This window comes from Manis javanica, chromosome 4, assembly GCF_040802235.1.
Source record: "Manis javanica isolate MJ-LG chromosome 4, MJ_LKY, whole genome shotgun sequence".
NCBI classification, from domain to species: domain Eukaryota; kingdom Metazoa; phylum Chordata; class Mammalia; order Pholidota; family Manidae; genus Manis; species Manis javanica.
In genome coordinates, this window is record NC_133159.1 from 115,936,532 (window position 1) to 115,961,202 (window position 24,671).

Consider the following 24,671-nt stretch of genomic DNA (forward strand, 5'->3'; position numbering starts at 1 on the left):
CTGAGGTTTCCCCCCTTAGTGGGGAAGTCTGCTAGGGTCTGCTTCTGGTCTACTGCTCAGCATCAGAGGCTATTGAATATTACATTGGGAGGTACATGTTAAAGCAACAAATGAAACAAACAAAAATCACAACTCTACTGAAAGAAAATAGAGCATAATGATTAAGTATATGGACTCTGGACAAAGGCTGTCTAGTGTCTAATCTCAGGCTTAATGCCCATGTCAGGAAGCCACTCAATATGTGCTTCAGTTTCCTTGTCTGTAAAATTGGGTTAAAAATAGCATGCATCGCATAGGGTTGCCAATAGGGTTAAAGCAATACCCTTTCCAAGTGTTTAGCATAGCATCTGGCACTAGGGTGACCAACCTTCTTGGTTTTCCCTTGACTCTTCCCATGTTGCCACTGAAAGGTCACACATCTAGGGAAGTCCCTCTGTACCAGGCACATCGGAGCTGTTGGTCACCCAACCTAGCCCACAGTTAAGGGTCTTCTTATTCTTACTGAATAATGTTCATCAAACACTTATTAAGCAGCTACTCTCCCCCAATTATTATACTTGGGGCTAGAGAGAACAAAATGAGTGTGTTGAGTGGAAGAGAAGGGCAGATTTGTAAAACTGTGCAAAAGATGTGTATAGACAGATAAAACACAGGACTCTGAAGCAGTGTGCTACTATTTCAACTGCACATTAGAACCACCCAGGGAGCTCTTAAAACTTCCAATATCCAGTCTGCCCCACAGACCAACTATATCAGATTCTCTGGGGGTAAGACCTGGCATCAGTAGTTTTTAAAGCTCCCCAGGTGTTTCCAGCATGCAGCCAAGTTTGAGACTGCTGCCCTGGAGGGAAGTAACTGCTTCTCTTCTCAGCAATCAAATCAGGACATTAAAACTGAGTCTGCCTCCCTCTAGAATAATTGCCTTAGTAGCTATGCCCTCATTCCTAAGAAACATCTATTGTTCAAAACACTGGTGGAACTCCTTTTGGGCATGCCGTTGAATTTTTAAAATTCAACACTCATCATGTAGAGCAAAAGCTGTTGAGGGAGGTAGGATATCAAGCTGAGTAATACTGCTTAGTGTTAACAATCACACCATGGCAGCAGCCATAAAAATAATGATACTAATAACCTTGGCATTAGTCTGTCTTAAGACTGTCTCTTAAGAAAATTTTAAAAAAGGAATTCTCAAGATGGTTTGGTGAAATGGCTTCCCAAACAGGCTTCTGAGATTGGTTGAAGGGACAATACTCATTTGCTAGTCATCTGATGGAAATCTGGTATTCCTCCTTCATGGTTACATTGTGTACGTGTATTGATTGGCTGTTGTTTTTTGATTTAGTAGCTGCACTATTTTTTTTTCTCTTTCTTAGCACTTTATCTGCTGGCTATGAGGTTATCACTCCCCTTAGCTGGGTTTTCCAAATTCACATCTCTTAATTTGACATGCAGACAAATCTCTGGAAGAGAATGCTTTGAAAAGAATTGCTCACAGCAGTGTGGAAATCCAAACATTACTGCAATTTTGATGTATTTCTCTCCTCAAAAAAACCTTCAGGACTAGAGCAGAATTGTGGATTTACTGATGAAGGGAATCTTCGTGGGTGTCAATTCATTTTGTTTTGTTTCTTAGTTTGGTGTGTGTGAATGTATGTGTTTAAAATGTTGAGGTACAGTGAGTAGCAAATGAGTTTAGTTCTGGTTGCTTCACTTTGAGATCATTGACGAATTTCTAAAATGCAGCCTGTGGTGCATTCCTCAATGCATGCAAGTGTCTATTCCTGATTAGACTACAGGTTAAGCTCCCATTTATCTTGTCTTGGAGGAAGAAAAAGAAATAAAGTGTCTCATTAGGCCCTTGCAGTCTGACAGGTGCTGGGTGATGTCACATTGCTTGGGTTGAGTTCTTCATGTCCAAGTCATGTTTTACTTCCTCTTTTAGTCCTAAACTCTCAGCTGTGTCAGCGTATTCCTAATTGAGCTCTCTCACTTCACAGTAATTGGCTAAATCATCATACTCAGATTCAAGGGCTTTCTAGAACTCTTAAAATTGGAGACTAATTCTCCTCTGAGTGAAAGGGATGTTCTATGCTTCCAGCAGCACTCTCTTGTTCAGTATTTCTGACCTTAGGAATGATTCCAGGACATCTTATCCATCTCCAGACCAAGGTAACTCAGGAGTTTCTTAGCCAAAGCATTTGACCCCTGCAGGCTCCAGCTTAATGGGGAACATTAGTGGTTTTAGTTGGCTGGCAATCAGATTCTGTCAATAGTTGTGGAGCCTTCTTGAAGACACCCTCCCATTGGATACTATCCTGCATGACAACTAGAGAAAGCAAGGCTTTCCAAATAGCCCAGAGAGCACACAGGAGGGAAGAAGGACCTCTGTCTCACTTGGACAGCATCTACCATCTCTTCAATCACTGGAGAAAAAAGCAACATGGGTCATTAAATCTCCCAGGGACATATCTATATAGTTCATTAGACTAGTTGAGCTTGACCCTCTTCTTCCAGCTAATTTGACTCATTCACATGATTCAGGCTTCCATGGAACAAAAGAAGCTGTGGTCTCAACAGTGGAGTCAGCAAAAATGATGCAAGGGCTAGGATTTTAAAGTTATACACAGTCCCTGACCTCAAGGACTTACAGCCTCAGGATAGTTTCAAAAATGAGTAAGTAGTCATGTTCACTGGATGCCAACTTCAATCCCCACTGGGAGGCAGTTCACACCCCCTAGAAGAGGGTGCTGGAGCCATCTTGAGAATTAGCCACTTGTTCTCCGTCTTCCATTTTGGACAAGTCATTGGAAGGGACTGTTCCACTGCTCACGCAGATGGGGGCCACAGGATGGAAAGAGCTGGAAGAACACAAGTTCAGATCAGATGTGCTGAGTTGTACAGTACCTGTGGGGTATCAAGCAGAGGTGTGTCATCATTCGTTGTATACACGTATGGTGCTGAGGTTAACCTTTACCAGCTACTAGCTTCCCACAAAACAATTTAAGTCACTTACTGCTCTTTCTCTCTCTATGCTCAAGTCTAGGTCAGGCTGACATCAGTCATTTTTCCAAGATCACATGCATGAACACCATATTTCCATCTCTCTTAATTATGGTTTTATTCATCTAAACTTTCCAGACATTTCTCTTTTAGATTAAAATATTTTTGCATTATTATTTCAATTTCAAAGACTTAGTACACCCTTTTCCCTCCTATTACTTTCTTGTTTTTGTACGGTATTGCCCCCTGGGTTTAGAGAACCGCTTGTAGTTTATTAGGCACATTCATCAGGTCTGTGGCTATCCTGACAATTCACACTACAGTGTTTAAATGGGAAAAAGGTTACCTGCCCTCATGTCCAGAGGTCCTTTTCACTACTTAGGCTGAATTAACTTTTATGTGTGCTTAGCTGCAGGAAATTACTGTCCACAAATTTAAACTATAAACAAAAACTATGCCACAGGGTAGATGAAGTTTGGGATAGGTTTGTCAAATGCTCACCTCTTACAAATATTTGAGGAACCAATATTGATTTAAGGATGTTCATATGTGCTGAGGAAAGAATGGTTAGAAAGATCATTTATCTTCTTTTGTGTGCACCCTCAAAACTCTAATAGCACATATCTTACCTATTAAGTTATTCTTGAATTTTACTCCATTAATATATTAAACAGCATGTGGGCTCCTAGAATTTGTCTAGTCGATCTTGTGCTAATACCAAGAGGCTAAGTTCACTGCAGTCAAGATAAAAAGTAGAACCTACACACTGACAATTAGTCTCTGGAAATTAAAAATAAGCAGGACCATTCAGGTATGGTGATCTTCCCTGCTGGACCGCTTGCTTGAGGATGTTACATTTCTTTCCTTCTAGTTCTTTCTCCACTGTTCTCATGGGGGAGAGGGTTCCTTGCCTATATAGATGAAGGGCCCTTTTCAGCTCTGTCATCTCCAAACTCATTCTGTTCAAGACAGCTGGCAGCTGGAGAACAGTGAAGACGTGCACTGTTGTTCAGCCTCATTCTTGTGAGGAGTAAATCCACCACCATAACACAAAGGCCGAAAACTATTTAGATGGAACAAGCGGAATCAAACATAGCAAGCATCAGTTAATCTGACACTAATTTAATGGTATGCATAACTGTTATTGTGTTGCATGGCAATTAGGCTTAAGTGGTGAGCAGTTCAGGTAAATGACTTTAATTAGGATCCCTTTCCATCCATCAAGTCCAATATTTCCGAGAGAAGAGGCAGTTCAAGAAAGGGAATTTGTATGCCATCCTTCTCCTTTCTCCCCTCCCCTCCCCTCCACATCCCCCCCAGCCAATACACACATATGGATACGCACACTCAGTTGGAGGAAACGGCCACTTCTCTAGTCATTCATGTCCTCTCAACTTTCCCCTTGAGGATGGACCCTGGGATGCCCTGTTCTGATTTTAGAGGAACGCAGTGTTCACACGTAAGTCGTGGTGTCCCCAGTACCTAACCCAAGCACATAGAAACAATAAAACCTAAAAGAGGTGATGGCGAAAAAGTGTAAAGTGAGATTGCGGAGGAAAATGAGAGGCTCCTTGCACACTGGGTTCTGGGTGCTTCTGGCCACAGAAACATTATCTGCATGTGTGGGTTCCTTTGTATGTAGAGTTCTTACATGGAGAGGCCAAACCAGGAAAGCAGGTCTGGGCGGGTGGCAGCATCGAGTAGGTTAACGCTGCTGAGCACCAGGAGCAGAGGACACCTGCCATACACGTTGGAGAAAAGAGGATGAGGGGGCATGAATTAAAACTCTAAAGTTAGATACAGTGTTTACTGGGGCAAGTGCAGACCCAGGGGCCACCCCAGGATGCAGGCAGAGCAGACCAGAGAGGGCGGAGGGGAAGCTGAGCACAGCCTGGAGAAGGGACTTAGATGAGGAGCCCGAGCTGAGGCACACAGTGAAGGAAACTGATGGTGACTGCGGAGTGCCTTGCTGAGGGCTTTGTGTTCTCCAAGGCTCCCAGCAGAGGTCCTCAGACTTGGAAGAAAGCACTGCAGGCCATCAGTGTGAGTCTCACCACAGACAAGGACACCAGCAGAGCACACTGGAGTCACCCGGGGTGCTTGAAAACTGCCATTGTGCACACCCCAGCCCCAAAGATTCTGATTTAATTGATCTGGGGAGCAGCCTGGGCATGGAGATTTTAAAGCTTCCAGAAGATTCTAATATGCAGCCAAGACTGAGAACCACTGCTCAAGAGGAAGCGATGCCAGATGGGGTCAGTGCTGGACTTTTAAGTGCCAGCCCTCTCACTTAAAGACGACTTCCCACTAGCAGCTCCCGGCAGGCTTTGGCTTTTAGCATCTGCGGTGCTCTTTCGTGTCAAGTGGTCTGGAAGCCAGTGAGTGGCAGCAGAGTCTGAAGGGGGCTTGAACAAAGGGATGACTCCCCTCTACCCTGGATAAGGGGTTGGGGAGGTGGAGGATAAGAGGAGCATTTTTACCTTCTCAGAAGTGAAGAAAAGATCCAAGCAGGGTGTTCCTCTTGGAGTGTCTTCCCTCCAGTGGGTTGTGTTCACTCTACTCCAACCTGCCCTGAATGTCTTTTCTTCCCAGGCTTTGGTGAAACTCACTGCTCTTTGCTCAGATTCTAAGCGTTTGTGCTCAGCGAAATAAGCCAAGCAGAGAAAGACAAATACTATATGATTTCGCTTACATGTACGATCTGTAAAGCAGAAAAAAGAGACAAACAAAAAAATAGAAACAGACACATAAATATGGAAAACAAATGATGTTTGCCATAGAGAGGAGGAGTGCAGGGATGGGCAAAATAGTTGAAGGGAATTAAGAGGGATGAACTCCTCCCAATTATAAAATAAGTAAGTCATGGGGATGAAGAGTACAGCATAGGGAATATAGTCAATAGTTTCATAATTTTATATGTTGACATCTGGTAACTACATTTATCATGATGAGCATTTTATAAAGAATATAATTGTTGAAACACCATGTTGTACACCTGCAACCAATATAATATTGTATGTCAACTACACTTCAACTAAAAATAAAAAGTAAGTATTAGAGTTGCTGGTACTTTGGTGATCCTAGAAATGGGCCTGTACAGCAATAATATTACTAATAAGTATGCTGTACTTACAAAGGAAACACATTGTGTCTTGTAGATTTGACAGCATTGACACTTATCAAATGCTGGATGCCTGGCACACTAAGATCCAGCAGATGGAATCCACCATGGCCTCCGCTGCAGAGTCCGCCAGCCTGTTTGAGGTTAGTGTCCAGACTACAAGCAGCTAAAGCAGTGCAGGAAGGAGGTCTGCCAGCTGAAGGAGCTCTGGGACACCGCTGGGATGGTGACCTCCAGCATCCGTGCCTGGGAGACCACCATGTGGAGGGATATCAACGTGGAGGCCATGGACGTGGAGTGCAAGCGGTTTGCCAGGCACATCCGGAACCTTGGCAAGAAAGTCAGGGGCTGAGATGCCTTCACGGGCCTGGAAAGCACTGTGCTGAACACTCTGACCTCGCTGAGGGCCGTGGCTGAACTCCAGAATCCGGCCATCCGGTGGTGGCACTGGGGGCAGCTGATGCAGGCCACGGGTGTGAGCTTCACGGTGGGAGAGGGCATGACACTGGCACAGCTCCTGCAGCTCCAGCTGCACCGCTTTGAGGATGAGGTCTGGGGCATTGTGGACAAAGCAGTGGAGGAGATGGGGATGGAGAAGACCTTGAAGGAGCTGCAGGCCACCTGGGCCAGCATGGAGTTCCAGTATGAGCCCCACCTGTGAACCAACGTCCCCCTGCTGTGGTCGGACAAAGGCCTCACTGAGGTCCTGGAGGATAACCAAGTGCAGCTTCAGAACCTGATGACGTCCAAGTATGTTGCTTTCTTCCTAGAGGAAGTGTGGGGCTGGCAGAGGAAGCTGTCCACAGCCGATGCTGTCATCGCCATCTGGTTTGATGTGCAGTGCACATGGTCTCATCTGGAGAGTATATTCATTGGATCTGATGATATCCGGGCTCAGCTGCCCCAGGTACTTGCTAAGGAAACCCTGCCCTCTCTGTTCCCTTCCCGAGTCAAGGGAAGAGCACCCAGTTTCTTCATCCTCTAGACCTTTCCTTCTCTGCTGCCTACCTTGGCCTCACTCAACAAATGCTTGCTTCGCGAGCCACCAAAAGTCAGGCAGAGGAAAAGAAAGGTGAAATGCATACCAGTCAGTCTGTCCCTGGGTGGGTGGGCAAAAGAGAACCTGGATTTTAAAAAAGCCCATGTACACAAGAGAAGAGATAGAAAATATTTTGCTACTGCAGTTTGTGGTGAGCTGCTCATGGGTTGCCCCATCGATGATTACAATGCAGCTATTGATTGGCAGAGAGCACTGTTTCCAAGCATATTCACATTCCTTCTCAGCAGCAAGCTGTTCTGTAACCCTCTGGCCTGTGCCACATGGTAAATACCAGTTTTCAGCTAAATACGAAACACGGAATTTCTCTAAAATATGCATCCTTCTCTTTGCTACCTTCCCTGTGGTTGATAGCCCTTTCTAATTTGTCCTAATTAATGTGCCATTAACTTAGCCCCTTCAGTAGACTCTAACTCATTAAAAGAATTTTTTTTTGGCAGGCTTTCTCTGGGTCCCTTCTGCACAGCAAGGTCTTTGCTTACAAATTAGTTTAATTCCAAAATGTCAAATGACATCCAGGTCTTGCTAAAAAGTTTAAAGCACATTCCATCAAAACATTTTATTTTCCCAGCTCATCCCGCAAAAGCATATTTAATGTAATAATACAGATTAAAGGTTGCACATTTGGAGTGGAAACTAACAGAAAACAATTCTGTCAGAGCTTTTGTAATTAGGCCAAATTGAATAAGCCAGGTTTTATTTATCTCCAGTGCTAGTGATTGAAGAAGAGCAGGTTTAATTATAAAGGGGGTGAAGACATGGATGGAGGCTTTGGTAAAGACTTTAACGGAGGCATTTGAGGACTTTCAATGAAATACAATAATCAGTATCATTAACTGCTCAACAGTGCCACCAATGTGTGTGTAAAATATGTAAATATGTGTTCTCTGTATTAAGAAAATGACAATAGAGACAATCTCAAAACAATAAAATCAGTCATCTTACAACCTAACTAGTAACTTTTCATTCATTAAGAATATTTCCCAACTTTTGTTTATGTACATACATATTTTTACATAATTGCTCTTGGTGTAATTATAGCTCTCTGAATTCAGCTCTTTTTCATTTTAACATTTATGCCGGTATTTCCAATACTTCTATAACCTTGATACCTTTTCCACCTGTAACTGGAGCCAAGTATCTCATTAGGGAATCATAATTCACTTTATGTGGCCCTGTTAGTCTAAGTCTTCCTGGAGAGGGGTGGACTACAGAGGTCTGGGGCAGACAGGGCCGGCAGCGTGCTCCTGAGTCCGAATGCTTCCACTTGCAGCTGTGGGGTTGTAAGAAAGTCACCCTCTCTGTGCCCTGGTTTCCTCCGATGTAAACTGAGACTAATACTAGTACCTCTTTCAGGGAGTCAATTAAAACAGTGCACAGAGCACATGCCATTGTAACTGTTGTTATATAGTAATAATAATACCACAAACTCTAGGTACCAGGTATTGAACTAAAGTGCTTTACATATGTTATTGTCAGAATCATTTTAACAACACTCTGGGGGGATGTGTGTTTGGGAAAAATGATGACATCTAACTTTGACATCACAAGTGCTGAGGAAAACCTTAGTTTGGTTGCCTAAACTTCTGTATGGACCCAGGAAGAATGCTGGATCCACTATCTACTTGACTTAAGAGTTCTGTGTTTGATGCCAAAATTTCTCAAAGTGTGGTCCAGTGACCTCCAAGAGTCAAAAGTCGAGGTCAAAACTGTCTTCATAATAATGTTAAAATGTTATTTTCCCTTTGGACTTTCATTCTTCTATGAGCATACAGGGGAGTTTTCCAGAGGTTGCATGACATATGCTATCACAACACACTGAATGCAGAAGCGGAGAAGTGAATTTAGTCATCTCATTAAAGTCAGACATTAAAGAGATTTGCAATAAAGAAAGGAGAAGAAAAGGAACAATGCATTTTTTTCTCTAAGTTATTTTGTTTGGGGGAATATAATTATTTTGAATAAAAGTACATGTTATGTTAACATAATGAGCTTAATATTGTTCCTTTTTAAATGAATTAACAAATATTTTTTAAATTTCTCAGCTTTAGCTGCTAATGTAGAAAACTGTATTGGTAGACAAAAGAAACACCTACATACAGAAAAGCTTTTCACACTCTCCAGTGTTTTTAAAAGGGTAAAGGGGTTTGAAGACAAAAATGTTTGAGTACTGCCATTGGAGGTGAAAGGTATCGCTTTCTTAGCATCTTCAGACAACCTAAGAACAGGTTTCTGCTCCTGACTTGCCTCAGAAGGGGAGATTTTGGAACTGAGGGGGGTGGTAGTTAATGTTTTTCCACATTTTTATTTGCAGGATTCTAAAAGATTTGAAGGGACTGATGCTGACTTTAAGGAGCTAGCTTGTGATGCTCAGAAAACTCCGAATGTAGTGGAAGCCACCACCAAAGCAGGTCTTTACGAAAAACTGGAAGATATTCAGAGCAGGTGATGGTCTGTTAGCTGCCCCTTCTTGTAATGCAGGAGATGATATTCCCTTCTCCCCATTCTGTCTCTGAGCTCCTGACCTATTTAACTGCCCAAGTGAAAGAGTGAGTACGTGTGTTTCTCTGTGTGCCTGGATTTGGTAATAGTGGGGTGTTCATTCTGATGGAAATTTATCAGTGTTTATGTTTGCAATACCTATGTTTCTTGCACTCGTTTCTGCATGTATTCCATATATTGTGCATGTTCACATCAAGGTCTGTGTATCTATGCGCCTAGGCAAACTTAATTAGGAATTCTGTGTCTGTGCCCTCAGATTGTACCTGTGTGAGAAAGTCCTGGCAGTGTACCTGGATACCAAAAGGCTTGCCTTCCCTAGGTTTTACTTTCTCTCTTCTGATTTGTTAGACATTCTTTCCAATGGCACAGCTCCACAACAGGTAAGCTGAGGGAGCACCTGTAGAAATGTCCAGAAGGCCTCAGGAGCTCCCAGCGGGAGAGGTGCGGGTTCCACATGATGCCTCCTCTCTCTGGCAGTGTTGCCAGTGTATCAGACCTGCATTGCCACCAGCATCATCCCTAACCTCAGAACTTCTTCATCCCCCATCATGGCTTCCTGGGGGCCCTCCAGCCTATCAGGGGTGATGGCTCCCCAAAGTAGAACTGGAGAAGCATTGAGGATGGCAAAAGTGGAAAGAGCTAAGCTTTTACAGAGAATGCTGTTGATTTCATTATAAAGAGGGGTCCAGTTAACTGTGGTCCAAAGTTAGAGCTAAAATTCCCATGGGGAGTTAAGCTTGGAAGTTGTTTTAACTGGACATTGGGTGGTTGTGGAAGGAGTGGATGTGAGCAGTCCAAACTTTTGGGTTCTAGCCCCTGGTTCTAGCCACTTGGTAACCATATAGTCTTTGATGTACCACTTCTCTTTGAGGAACTTTCCTCATCTGTGGAATGGGAGATGCCTACTGTGTTACAGGTTTTCAGAACATAGTAAAGTAACTAATTGAAGCTCTCACTGTTATTATTTGGAGCTGTAGGCAGTTGTTCTAACCTTGAGAGGGCAATAGAATTATCTGGAAGACTTGTAAGAATACAGATTCCTAGGGCCTGCCCCAAAGTCTCTGATTCAGTAAGTCTGGGTGGGGCTAAATAATTTGCATTTGTAAGGATTCCCCAAGCACTGCTGCTGGTCTCCAGACACACTTTGAGAACCACTGCTATGTATCAAAGGTCTGAACATCAGAAAAGTGGATGGGACGGGAGCTATGGCATCCCTATTGTGAGTGCCTTTGACTTTCATCCCTTCTCACCTGCCTTTCCTGAAGATTTCAGTCCTGGGCAAGTTCATTATGGTTTCAGTGAGACCAAGAAATGACAACTGAGCAGTCTTGGGGTAAAAGGGTTATACACGGCTTTACTCTCCCGGCAGTAGTTCGAGCACTAGAATTACATCCACATCCAGCAGTCCGCAGGTCCATAATCCTCCTTCATCTATGCTTCTGCCCAGAGCACCGGGCAGAAGTCTTTATATAGTGATTCAGTCAATAATAGCTCCTTGTGTACAGGTGTGGAAGCAGTAGCCTAGCAGCAGGCCGGTTACATCATCAAATAGTTTAGGTTCAGGTGAGGATCCTAGCCGTAGGATGTTCCATTTTCCCTACATCACTCTGTATCAATTCAAAGATATCTTTCTCATCTGCATCAAACTCCATGGACTAATATACCATAGTTTTTAATACTGTTTTGCAATTACAAATAACTGGCATTGAATAACTTTGAGGTTTGTATTGTTGGAGGTCTATCTTCCAGGTAAATTTCCAGAAGCCAGATTGCTGGGTCATAGGGTAAATGATGTGGTCTTGTTACATAATCCCCTCTATAGGAATTGCAGCCTTTTGTACCACCAGTAATGGATGAGACCTTCTCCAGCAGAGCCAAAAGATGGCACCCATGCATTAGTTTTGTCCTTGTCAGTGACTTTCTAACTTACTTAAATTATTTTTAGATTGTGCCCCAGCTTCTCCATACCACTCAGAGTATTTCCTTCCTTTCCACTTACAAATCAGACATTATTCCCTGTAATAAAAAGTACAAGACCTTTCTTTTGACTGGGTCTTCACACCTGCCCAGGAATTGAAAAAGATCATTGCCTCGGTGGGATGTGGAAGTCTCTCATACGCTAATGTTGAATGCTTCATAGAGGGAAAGGATGAAGTTTGGGCAATGAATTATTTCTAAAACAGGAAGTAATCATCTCTTTTATGAAATGAGCAAATAAGAACTCAAAGGTTTGCTGCAGATAATGGCAAATACTATGTAGACCTTGACCTTGTTTTGCACATTAGATGCATTTCTTACAAAGGAGTATGTAGTGAATATTTATATGGCAAATTCCATTTTCTGACTGACTTCCATTATTATCTCAAGAAATGTTTTGACCAGAAAAAAATTAGCCTCAACACAGCAAATCACATTTTAAAGAGCGTTCAGCTTTTGCTGGTGTGTAGCCTAAGTACATTTAATTCCTTCCTGCAAGGGGAATTAATCAAATGGACAATTGATCCGTATAACCTCTGCACATTCATTAAAGGCACACCCGCATTACAGTACATCCAACTGACTATGCCTGTTTCTTTGGAATTTCCTACTGGCTGGATGGGACTTAAATATATGAGTACAAGGGTTCAGCCATTGTTGGAGGACTTTGGCCCGATGCTAAGTTGAAAAACTAAATGTAAATGTTTTTTTCCAGTTGAACAAAAGCACTGATCTTTGTTGTTTCTTATTCTTCGGGTGATTTGTTCCCCCTTCTGCTTCCTTTCCCTCACCTTCACACACACACGCCCCTTTCAGCCCTGTGTTAAGTACTATTTTAATCAACTGGTTTTCAATTTTGAGTAACTCTTAATTTCTTAGGAACTGCTGCAAGTAGGTAAAATACAATTGATTCATGAGTTTTTGAAGGTGATTGACTGGACAGGGACACAACTAGCCAAGGTCATATGCTTTCTTTAAAGTTTTTAATCTGATATTTTTCTGGGCAAATTTAGTAATCTTTAAACAAAGAAAATATGAGTTGCTCAGTTAATATTGTTAATATTTAGTCTGTGTCCTTTTACATGGAGACTTTGAAAAAGTGAAGTTGCAATCATATGCTATAAAATATCATAGATTGCTTCCTTTATGTAACATTACATCATGTGCGTATCCTCTAAATATTCTTCTAACATACTAATAGCTGAATTACCTTCTATTTAGAAGTATTATGCAATATAACCACATTATGGAATATTTAAGTTATATCTATGCTTTTACTATTAAAATAGAGCTGCCATAGACTCGCTTACTTAAATCGCTTAAATCTTTACTACTCATTATTTTCCCAAGAGAGTCCAAGAAGCAAGATAATTAGATGACACATATTTCATATTATTCTTGGAAAAAAATGTTTGCACTCTTACTAGCAGTTTATGAGAGTGTTCATCTCCCATCATCTTCACAGACATCAAGTATTTGTTGTGCCCAAAGTCGCGAATCCCAAGGAGACCACCAAGGAGCCAACACCGATGCAAAAGCAAAAGAGCCTTTATTCGAGCTAGCCCGAGCTCAATCTCACACCCGTGCCAACACAGTGGCCAGGTGCGAGAGAAAGAGAGCGCAGTTTCCCCAGAACAAAGGTTTTATGGGTTTCCAGGGCAGTTTTGGGGGGGGTGATGGCCATGGCTCTGGCTGATTGGCTGTGCCTGGGGGGTAGTTGAGGGGGTGATGAGTCGTGGCTTTGGTCAATTGGCAGGGTCTAGGGGTGGTGGGTGTACTTCTTGCTGACTGGAGGGGAGAGAGACCAAGCTCCGATTGGGTGAAATAGGATCTGGGTCCCAATTGGCTAAAATAGAATCTGGGAACTTGCCCTTTCATATTATTGTTAAAAATGTTATTTTATAAGTCAGAATGTTATTGCATTTGGATTTGGACAGCCATAATTACAAGCTTGAACATTTTTATGTGCTTATTGGCTATTAGATTTCTTTCTCCTGTGAATTGTTACCGTCATTGCCCATTTTATTACTCTTATACTTAGAAAGTCCTTGCCCATTTCAAGATCATTTTAATATAATATTGACCTATAATATAGCTTATTTTGTTTTACGTTTTCTGTAACCTTTACAATTCTTTGGTAAACTTTTCGACTATTAAGTAAAGTGAGTGTTTTCATCAGAACATTTTGGTTACATGAGATAGAAGCCAAACTCATACTAACTTAAAACAGAAAAAGGACTTGTTATCTCTCATACCTGGAAAATGAGTCCAGCTTGCTGCAGTGTAAACAGGGAGATACCGAAGCTTGAACTCTCTGTCTCATATTGCGGCTTTGCTTTCTTCAGAATGTTGACTTCTTTCTTGCATAGAATTTCTTTCTTTGGCTCAAGATGGTCTCCATACCCACACCTTTATGACTCCTGACTCAGAAGGAAGACAGTGTTTCCCAGTACCATATATGAGATTCCTTGAAGGGACTCTGATTGATCCTGTTTGGATCATGCTCTGAGCCAATCACTGTGACCAATGAGATTGAGTATTTTGCCCAGCCCGATCCTTGTGTCCACCCCTGGTGATTGACAGCTCCATTGGAGACACCCTGTATATACATATGTGTGTATATATATATATACAAACATACATATATATAAACAATTTTATTGAGGTTATTTTACATATCAAAAATTCCCTGGGTGATGAAAGATCTCATAATCAAATGGCACAAGGAATAGATCCTGAGGACAGACAATTTTCAAAATTCAAATATTAAAATGCTGTAAAATGGATAGATGTGTTTTAGGCTGATGCTGAGGGCATTCTTCTCCTATTAGTGCTGTTTGTCATGTTGATCTTGGAACCTATTAAAAGCTCTGGGTCTTTTTCCTGTGAGCTACCAGCTAACCACATCTCCTCCATTCTGCCTGTGTGGAAGTATTTGTGAGGTTAATTTGCATTTGTCCTTAAATTCCACTATTTTGGTCTACCCCACCATTTTCAATTGCTAAAATTATTTAGAACTTTGGTCTATCTTCTATCTAATCAATCATTTATTTAATTCAAAATGCCAATAAACATACTGAACATCAGAGACCTGAGTTCTGGTGATACCACTGGAGGCCTCCACCAGGTAGACTGAACATTATTACATCTGTGTTCATTCCTCAGCTATGATTATTGAACCATGTGGTAGGTAGAATTCTAAGAATAATCCCCAATGGCATTTTCCCTTATATAATCACCTCCCCTTTAAGCATAGGTGAAAACTATAACTATGATGGTATCATTCTCATGATTATGTTTTGCTTTATGGCAAAAGAGAAATTATTCAGGTGGACTCAATGCAGTCATATGAGCCCATGTATCTTCTGACTGAGGGCAGTGTGGAGGTCAAAGAAATCTGAAGCATAGGAAGAATTTGACATGCCATTGCTGATTTTGAGGATGGAGGGAACCACATGTAAGGATGGTAGAATGGCCTCTAGTTGCTGAGAGATGCCCTGCCCAACAGCAACCAATGAGGACCTCAGTCTTACAGCTGGTAGTACTTAATTCAGCAAAGAACTCAAATGAGCTTGGAAGCAGACTTTCCCCCAGAGTATCCAGAAAAGAGTCCAGCCAACTGACACCTTGATTTTGGCCTTTAAAATCCTCAGTAGAGGACGCACCTGGACTTCTGACCCACAGAAGTGAGGTAACAAATGAGCATTGTTTTAAGCCACTTCGTGTGTGGCAATTTCTTACACGGCAATGGAAAGCGAATGCAAGCCAGTTGGGATCCCACCAACTGTAAGATTAGCCAGACCACATTTTTGGGATAGCTACAGGATCTTCATAGCTGAAATGAAGATACCACACCATAGTATTTTCTTTAATCTGCCAGTTGAAGAACTATATCAAAAACAGAAAAGCTACACATTTCATGTATTTTTTACTTTAAAAAGTAATACCTTGAAAGTGCTTGACTTCCTATTTTTCAAGGTGTTTGTCATATCTCTTGTCTCCTCTTATTCTCACAAAAACCTGGAGGGGCAGATAAGAACAAAGCCTGTAGAAATCATTTGCCCAAAGGAGTCAGGACTGACTTCAGCTCAATATCAGCAAGGCCTTTCAAACAGTTAGAACTCGCCCACCGCGGAAGGGGCTGCCCTCTAGAATAACAAACCAGCCTTGCTGGAAGAAAAGGTTATGTGATCATATTTGAAGGACTTAAAATGGGAGTGAGCCTGGCATGGTTAAAGAGCCAAATCTCTGAGGTCTCTTCCAACACCAAAGGTTCTGTGTTCCCACTAAGCAACCAAATTAACTCGATCTATTATCTGTTTTGGGGTTACCTGGCTAGGCAAGAGCTCTTCTTAAAAGATTTCTTGCCATTCTCACAATTGCTATTGTTTTTGAAGAAATACATTTATCTGGATTCCTTTGTACAAAAAAAAATACTGTGTGGTACTTTTTTTAAGGCACCAAGGTCTAATAACATGACTAAGTTTCACATACTTTGCAGTAGAGGCAAGGTTTGAACTCTGACTCCTGAGTCCTTGCCTTAAACCATTATGGCATGACCTGCAGGCCCCCCCCACACTAAAAACAGGCAGAAGTAGCTGCCTTGGATGTTTAAACAGGTGGACAATCCAACAAGACCACAGATGGCAACTTAGAGCAGGAGCGTGTGGCCCATAGGACTAGGACATCCTGCTGGCTTGGTGGCCCAAGCATAATACCCTCAAGCAGAAGAGGAGAATACTGCCTCTTACTTTTCTTTGTGTTTTCTCGTGCCCAAGCTGAAGCCCCGTTGCCCCTGCCATGGTTATTACAAATCCTCAGACAGTCTAATTTCCCTCCCTGAGCCTCAGTCTACCCATCTGGGAAATAAAAGGATTGGGTCAGCTGATCTCAAAACTCCCCTCCAGCTCTAGAATCCTATTATTATGGGAAAAAATATATTTTGGCATTTTCCTCCAAGGGCTTCTTCTGGGGGTATTCAGAAGCTCAGTAGGTACTCAAAAACCCCATTCCACTGATTTTTTTTCCAAGAGGTTCTTGAGTTTTCTCTGAGAATTCTATTTCTACAAAACTTGGGGCTTCAGATTCCTTGACAGCCCTCCAGCTCCAGAGAACAGAGGTCTGGGGTTGCCCTCTGGCTAGCAGAGGAGGCAGCTATGGAACAGAAAGAGGGTGGAAGAGAGAATGGAGAACAAAGGCACAGGATCTGGGATTCTGCTGGTCCAGACAGCTGCCTGTCCTGTGGGAGGCACAGAGCTGTGGCAGGCCTCCAATAGTTGTAGTAGAAGCCCGAGGCTGGGAGAGGTGGAAGGCACCGGGGCCAATCTGGAACCAGAACTCAGGCCAGGAGGGTGAGTATCATGAAGGCTGCACATAGGACTCCTTGAAGATCTAGCTACAAATGTTTGAGAAAGGAAAGATGCATTGACAAAGGGTAATAGTGACTGCATAAGGTGAGATGGGACCCAGCTTCTCAGCTTGCTCCTGACTCCCCTCACATCCTGGCTAAGATCCAGGCCAGCATGACAGATCAACAGCTTAGTCTCTCTGGAAAAGTGAGATGGCTGTGTGAACCCAGCTCATCAGGGGTTACATGCAGTTCACTCCCTGATCAGCTGAGCCCCATATCCCACTACACAGGAAACCTCCAGGTTCCTGGGGAAACTTACCTGGGCTTCACTTTCGAAGAGGGAAGTAGATACAGGAATTTAACACTTAACTAAAGAAGAATTCAGGAACTCACTTCAAGTCTTTGCAAACCACTTTGGTGTCCCCATCACCATCTGGCATAAAAAGTGTTAACTCAGAGTTTCTGGTCAACTGTAGACATCAGATTCAGATATAAAGAGAATTCATTTTGGAGGCTCCCTCAGACTACAAGTTGAGAGCATACACACAGTATTGATTTGCTACGTATTAAAAAGTTAGGCCAGTGCACATTATTAACAGATTTATTGAGGTATAAGTTATGTGCCTTAAAGTTCACCCATGACGAATGTACAATTCAATGATTTTTAGTAAATTCATAGAGTGGTGCAACCATTACCAAAATCTACTTTTAAAACTTTGCCATCACCCCATCTGCAGTCACTCCCCACTCTCCTGTTTCCCAGGCAGCCACTGATCTGCTGTCTCCATTTTCTGGAGAAATGCCATAAATGAAATAATATAACATGGAATCTTTTACATCTGACTTCTTTCAGCCAGCATAATGTTTTTAAGGTTCATCCACATTGTACCTTGTATCAGTACCTCATTTGTTTATATTGCTTGGCTACATCACGTTTTGTTTATCCATTCACTGCAGATGGACATTTGAGTTTTTTCCAGTATCTTGGTGTTATGAATATTGCTGCTGTAAACATTCCTGCAGAAATCTTTGTATGAACATATTCTTATTTCCCATAGGTAAATCCCTAGAAGGGGAATTACTGAATCATACAGTAAGCTTTACTTTTTAAGAAATTGCAAAACTGTCTTTCAAATTAGCTGTGCCATTTTACATTCCCAGCAGCAATGTATGAGGTTTCCAGTTTTTCCATACCCTCATCAACCCTTGTGATTGTCTCTTTTTTTTTTGAGAGGGCATCTCTCATATTTATTGATCAAATGGTTGTTAACAACAATAAAATTCTGTATAGGGGACTCAATGCTCAATGCACAATCATTAATCCACCCCAAGCCTAATTCTCGTCAGTCTCCAAATTTCTGAAGCATTACAAACAAGTTCTTACATGGTGAACAAATTCTTACATAGTGAATAAGTTCTTACATGGTGAACAGTACAAGGGCAGTCATCACAGAAACTTTCGGTTTTGATCAGCATTATGAACTATAAACAATCAGGTCAAATATGAATATTCGTTTGATTTTTATACTTGATTTATATGTGGATCCCACATTTCTCCCTTTATTATTATTATTATTTTTATTTTTAATAAAATGCTGAAGTGGTAGGTAGATGCAAGATAAAGGTAGAAAACATAGTTTAGTGTTGTAAGAGGGCAAATGTAGATGATCAGGTGTGTGCCTGTAGACTATGTGTTAATCCAAGCTAGACAAGGGCATTAAAACATCCACAGATGCAGAAGATTTCTCTCAAAACAGGGGGTGGGGGGTAAGGTTCTAAGCCTCACCACTGTTGATGCCCAATTTCTCACCTGTGACTGTGCCTGTCTTAGGCTGTTCCTCCCTTGAGGAATCTTACCCGTCTCTGGCTAACCAGTCATCTTCCGGGGCCATACAGGGAGATGTAAAGTTGGTAAGTGAGAGAGAAGCCATATTGTTTGAAAAGGTTAGCTTTTTATTTCTTTGCAGATTTATGCCCTGTGGCTTCTATGCCAAGCTGTCTCTTTTTGATTATAGCCATTCTAGCTGGTGTGTTGCACTATCTCATTTTGGATTTAATTTGTATTTCCTCAATGACTGATGATTTTAAACATCTTTATGTGCTTATTACCAAAAGGCACATTTCAAACTCAATAGAAATATAAATTCTTTTTTAAAATTTTGGTATCATTAATACAAAATCACATGGGCAACATTGTGGTTACTAGATTCCCCCCATTATCAAGTCCCCACCACATACCTCATTATACTGTCCATCAATGTAGTAAGATGCTATAGAGTCACTAGTTGTCTTCTCTGTGCTACACTGCCTTCCCCATGCCCCACCCTACATTATGTGTGCTAATCGTAATGACCCTTATTCCCCTTTTCCCTCCCTTCCCACCCACCCTCCCCAGTCCCTTTCCCTTTGGTAACTGTCAGTCCATTCTTGGGTTCTGTGAGTCTGCTGCTGTTTTGTTCCTTTAGTTGTTGCTTTGTTTTTATGCTACACATATGAGTGAAATCATTTGGTACTTGTCTTTCTCCACCTGACTTATTTCACTGACCATAATACCCTCTAGCTCCATCCATGTTTTTGCAAATGGTAGGATTTGTTTTCTTCTTATGGCTAAATAATATTCCATTGTGTATATGTACCACATCTTCTTTATCCATTCATCTACTGATGGACACTTAGGTTGCTTTTATTTCTTGGCTATTGTGCATAGTGTTGTGATAAACATAGGGGTGCATATGTCTTTTTGAAACTGGGATCATACATTCTTAGGGTAAATTCCTAGGGGTGAAATTCATGGGTCAAATGGTATTTCTATTTTGAGTTTTTTGAGGAACCTCCATACTGCTTTCCACAATGGTTGAACTAGTTTACATTCTCACCAGCAGTGTACAAGGATTCCTCTTTCTCCATATCCCAACCAGCATTTGTTGATCCTAGTCTTTTCTGTGTTGGCCATCCTAACTGGTGTGAGGTGATATCTCATTGTGGTTTTAATTTTCATTTTCCTGACAGTTAGTGATGTGGAGCATATTTTCATGTGCGTGTTGGCCATCTGAATTTCTTCTTTGGAGATGTGTCTGTTCATATTCTCTGCCATTTTTTAATAGGGTCATTTGCTTTTTGGATGTTGAGGCATGTGACTTCTTTATATACTTTGGATGTTAACCCCTTGTGGGATATGTCATTTACAAATATATTCTCCCATACTGTAGGATGCCTTTTTGTTCTGCTGATGGTATCCTTTGCTGTGCAGAAGCTTTTTAGCATGATGTAGTACCATTTGTTCATTTTTTATTGTGGTTTCCTTGCCTGAGGAGATGCATTCAGGAAAACGTTGCTAATGTTTATACTCAAGAGATTTTTACCTATATGTTCTTCTAAGACTTTTATGGTTTCATGACTTACATTCAGGTCTTTGATCCTTTTTGAGTTTACTTTTGTGTATGGGGTTAGACAATAATCCAGTTTCATTCTCTTGCATATAGCTGTCCAGTTTTGCCAACACCACTTGTTGAAGAGACTGTCATTCTCCCATTGTATATCCATGGTTCCTTTATCATATATTAATTGACCATATATGCTTGGGTTTATATCTGGGCTCTCTAGTCTGTTCCATTAGTCTATGGGTCTGTTCTTGTGCCAGTACCAAATTGTCTTGATTACTGTGTCTTTGTAGTAGAGCTTGAAGTCTGGGAGCATAATCCCCTGGATTTATTCTTCCTTCTCATGATTGCTTTGGCTGTTCTGGGTCTTTTGTGGCTCCTTGTCAATTTTAGAACTATTTGCTCTAATTTGTTGAAGAATGCTGTTGGTATTTTGATAGGAATTGCATTGAATCTGTAGATTGTTTTAGGCAGGATGACCTTTTTGACAATATTAATTCTTCCTAGCCAAGAGCACGGGATGAGTTTCCATTTGTTAGTGCCCTCTTTAATTTCTCTCATGAGTGTCTTGTAGTTTCTGAGTATAGGTCTTTCACTTCCCTGGTTAGGTTTTTTCCTATGGAATTTTTTTCCTGATTTCTCTTTCTGCTAGTTCATCATTAGTATATAGGAATGCAACAGATTTCTGTGTATTAATTTTGTATCCTGCAACTTTGCTGAATTCAGATACAAGACCTAGTAGTTTTGGAGTGGGTTCTTTAGGGTTTTTTATGTACAATATCATGTCATCTGCAAACAGGGACAGTTTAACTTCTTCCTTGCCAATCTGGATGCCTTTTATTTCTTTGTGTTGTCTGATTGACATGGCTAGGACCTCTGGAACTATGTTGAATAAAAGTGCTGAGAGTGGGCATCTTTGTCTTGTTCCCAGTATTAAAGGAAAAGCTTTCAGCTTCTTGCTGTTAAGTATGATGTTGGCTGTGAGTTTGCCATATATAGCCTTTATTATGTTGAGGTACTTTCCCTTTATACACATTCTGTTGAGAGTTTTTATCATGAATGGATGTTGAATTTTGTTGAATGCTTTTTCACCATCTATGGAGATGATCATGTGGTTTTTGTCCTTCTTTTTGATGTGGTGGATGATGTTGATGAATTTTTGAATGTTGTACCATCCTTACATCCCTGAGATGAATCCCACTTGATCATGATGGATGATCATTTTGATGTATTTTTGAATTCAGTTTGCTAATATTTTGTTTAGTATTTTTGCATCTATGTTCATCAGGGATATTTGTCTGTAATATTTGTTTTGTGGTGTCTTTGCCCTGCTTGATATTAGTGATGTTAGCCTCATAGAATGAATTTGGTAGTATTTCCTCTTCTTCTACTCTTTGGAAAACATTAAGGAAGATGGGTACTAGGTCTTTACTAAATATTTGATAAAATTCAGCAGGGAAACCATCTAGTCCAGGAGTTTTGTTTTTAGGTAGGTTTTTATTACCAATTCATTATCCTTGCTGGTAATTGATCTATTCAGATTATCTGTTTCTTTCTGGGTCAGACTTGGAAAGTTGCGTTTTTCTAGAAAGTTGTCCATCTCTTCAAGGTTATCCAGTTTTTTAGCATATAATTTTTCATAGTATTCTCTCATAAAACTTTGTATTTCTGTGGTGTCCATAGTGATTTTTCCTTTCTCATTTCTGATTCTGTTTATGTGTGTAGACTCTCTTTTTTTCTTGATAAGTCTGGCTAGGGGTTTATCTATTGTTTATTTTCTCAAAGAATCAACTCCTGCTTTCATTGATTCTTTCTATTGTTTTATTTTATTTATTTCTGCTCTAATTTTTATTATGTCTCTTCCTCTACTGACTTTGGGCCTCATTTGTTCTTCCTTTTCTTGTTTTGTTACTTGTGAATTTAGACTGTTCATTTGGGATTGTTCTTCTTTCCTGAGGTAGACCTGTATTGCAATATATTTCCCTCTTAGCACAGCCTTTGCTGTGTCCCACAGATTTTGTGGTGTTAAATTATTATTGTTATTTGTCTCCATATATTGCTTGATCTCTGTTTTTATTTGGTCATTGATCCATTGATTATTTAGGAGCATGTTATTAAGCCTCCGTGTGTTTGTGGGCTTTTTCACTTTCTTTGTGTAATTCATTTCTAGTTTCATACCTTTGTGGTCTGAGAAGCTGGTTGGTACAATTTCAATCTTTTTTAATTTACTGAGGCTCTTTTTGTGGCTTAGTATATGATCTATTTTTGAAAATGTTCCATGTACACTTGAAAAGAATGTGTATCCTGTTGCTTTTGGATGGAGTATTCTGTAGGTGTCTGTTAGGTCCATCTGTTCTAATACATTGTTCAGTGCCTCTGTCTCTTTACTTATTTTCTGTCTGGTTGATCTGTCCTTTGGAGTGAGTGGTGTGTTGAAGTCTCCTAAAATGAATGCATTGCATTCTATTTCCCACTTTAATTCTGTTACTATTGGTCTCACATTTGTAGGTGATCCTGTTTTGGGTGCATACATATTTATAATAGTCATATCCTCTTGTTGGACTGATGCCCTTATCATTATGTATTGTCCTTCTTTGTCTCTTGTTACTTTATTTATTTTGAAGTCTATTTTGTCTGAGAAGTACTGCAACTCCTGCTTTTTTCTCCCTGTTAGTTGCATGAAATATCTTTTTCCATCTCCTTACTTTCAGTCTGTGTATGTCTTTGTGTTTGAAGTGAGTCTCTTGTAGGCAGCGTATAGATGGGTCTTGTTTTTTTATCCTTTCAGTGACTGTATGTCTTTTTATGGGTGCATTCAGGCCATTTACATTTAGAGTGATTATCAATAGACATGTAGTTATTGCTCTTGCAGGCTTTAGATTCGTGGTTATCAAAGGTTCAAGGGTAATTCCCTTACTATCTTGCAGTCTAATTTAACTCACTTAGTATGCTATTATAAACACAACCTAAAGGTTCTTTTTTTCCCCCTTCTTTTCCTTCCTCCTCCATTCTTAATATATTAGTTTTCATATTCTGTACTCTTTGTCTCTCCCTTGGTTCACTTGGGGGTAATTGATTTGATTTTGCATCTGCTTAGTAATTAATTGTTCTTCTTTCTTTGCTGTGGTTTTATTTCCCCTGTTGACAGCTGTTTACCCTTAGGAATACTTCCATCTATAGCAGTCCCTTCAAAATGCACTGTAGAGGTGGTTTGTGGGAGGTAAATTTTCTCAGCTTTTGCTTATCTGAAAATTGTTAAATCCCTCCTTCAAATTTAAATGATAATCTTCCTGAGTAGAGTATTCTTGGTTTGAGGCCATTCTGCTTCATTGCATTAAATATATCATGCCACTCCCTTCTGGCTTGTAAGGTTTCTGCTGAGAAGTCTGATGATAGCCTGATGGGTTTTCCTTTGTATGTGATCTTTTTTCTCTCTCTCTAGCTGCTTTTAAAAGTCTGTGCTTATCCTTGATCTTTGCTATTTTAATTATTATTTGTCTTGTTGTTGTCTTCCTTGGGTTCCTTGTGTTAGGAGATCTGTGCACCTCTGTGGCCTGAAAGAGTGTCTCCTTCTCCAGATTGGGGAATTTTTCAGCAATTACCTCCTCAATGCCACTTACTATCCCTTTTCCTCTCCCTTCTTCTTCTGATACCCCTATAATGCAAATATCATTCCATTTGAATTGGTTGCACAGTTCTCTCAATATTCTTTCATCTTTGAGATCCTTTTTTCTCTCTGTGCCTTAGCCTCTTTGTATTCCTCTTCCCTTATTTCTATTGCATTTACCATCTCTTCTACTATATCTAATATGCTTTTAAATCCCTCCAGTGTCTGTTTCATTTCAGATATGGAATTTATTTATTTATTTTTTTTTTTGAGAGGGCATCTCTCATATTTATTGATCAAATGGTTGTTAACAACAATAAAATTCTGTATAGGGGACTCAATGCACAATCATTAATCAACCCCAAGCCTAATTCTCAACAGTCTCCAATCTTCTGAAGCGTAATGAACAAGTTCTTACATGGTGAACAAATTCTTACATAGTGAATAAGTTCTTACATGGTGAACAGTGCAAGGGCAGTCATCACAGAAACTTTTGGTTTTGATCACGCATTATGAACTATAAACAATCAGGTCAAATATGAATATTCATTTGATTTTTATACTTGATTTATATGTGAATCCCAGATTTTCCCATTATTATTATTATTATTATTATTATTATTATTATTATTATTATTATTTTAATAAAATGCTGTAGTGGTAGGGAGATGCAAGAT

The 24,671-nt window shown here is 40.6% G+C and overlaps 1 pseudogene; it reads left to right on the top strand.

Moving 5' to 3' along the window:
- The window catches only part of LOC108403857 (dynein axonemal heavy chain 9-like), a 594,862-nt pseudogene that overhangs the window by 56,079 nt on the left and 514,112 nt on the right, over window positions 1–24,671 (top strand).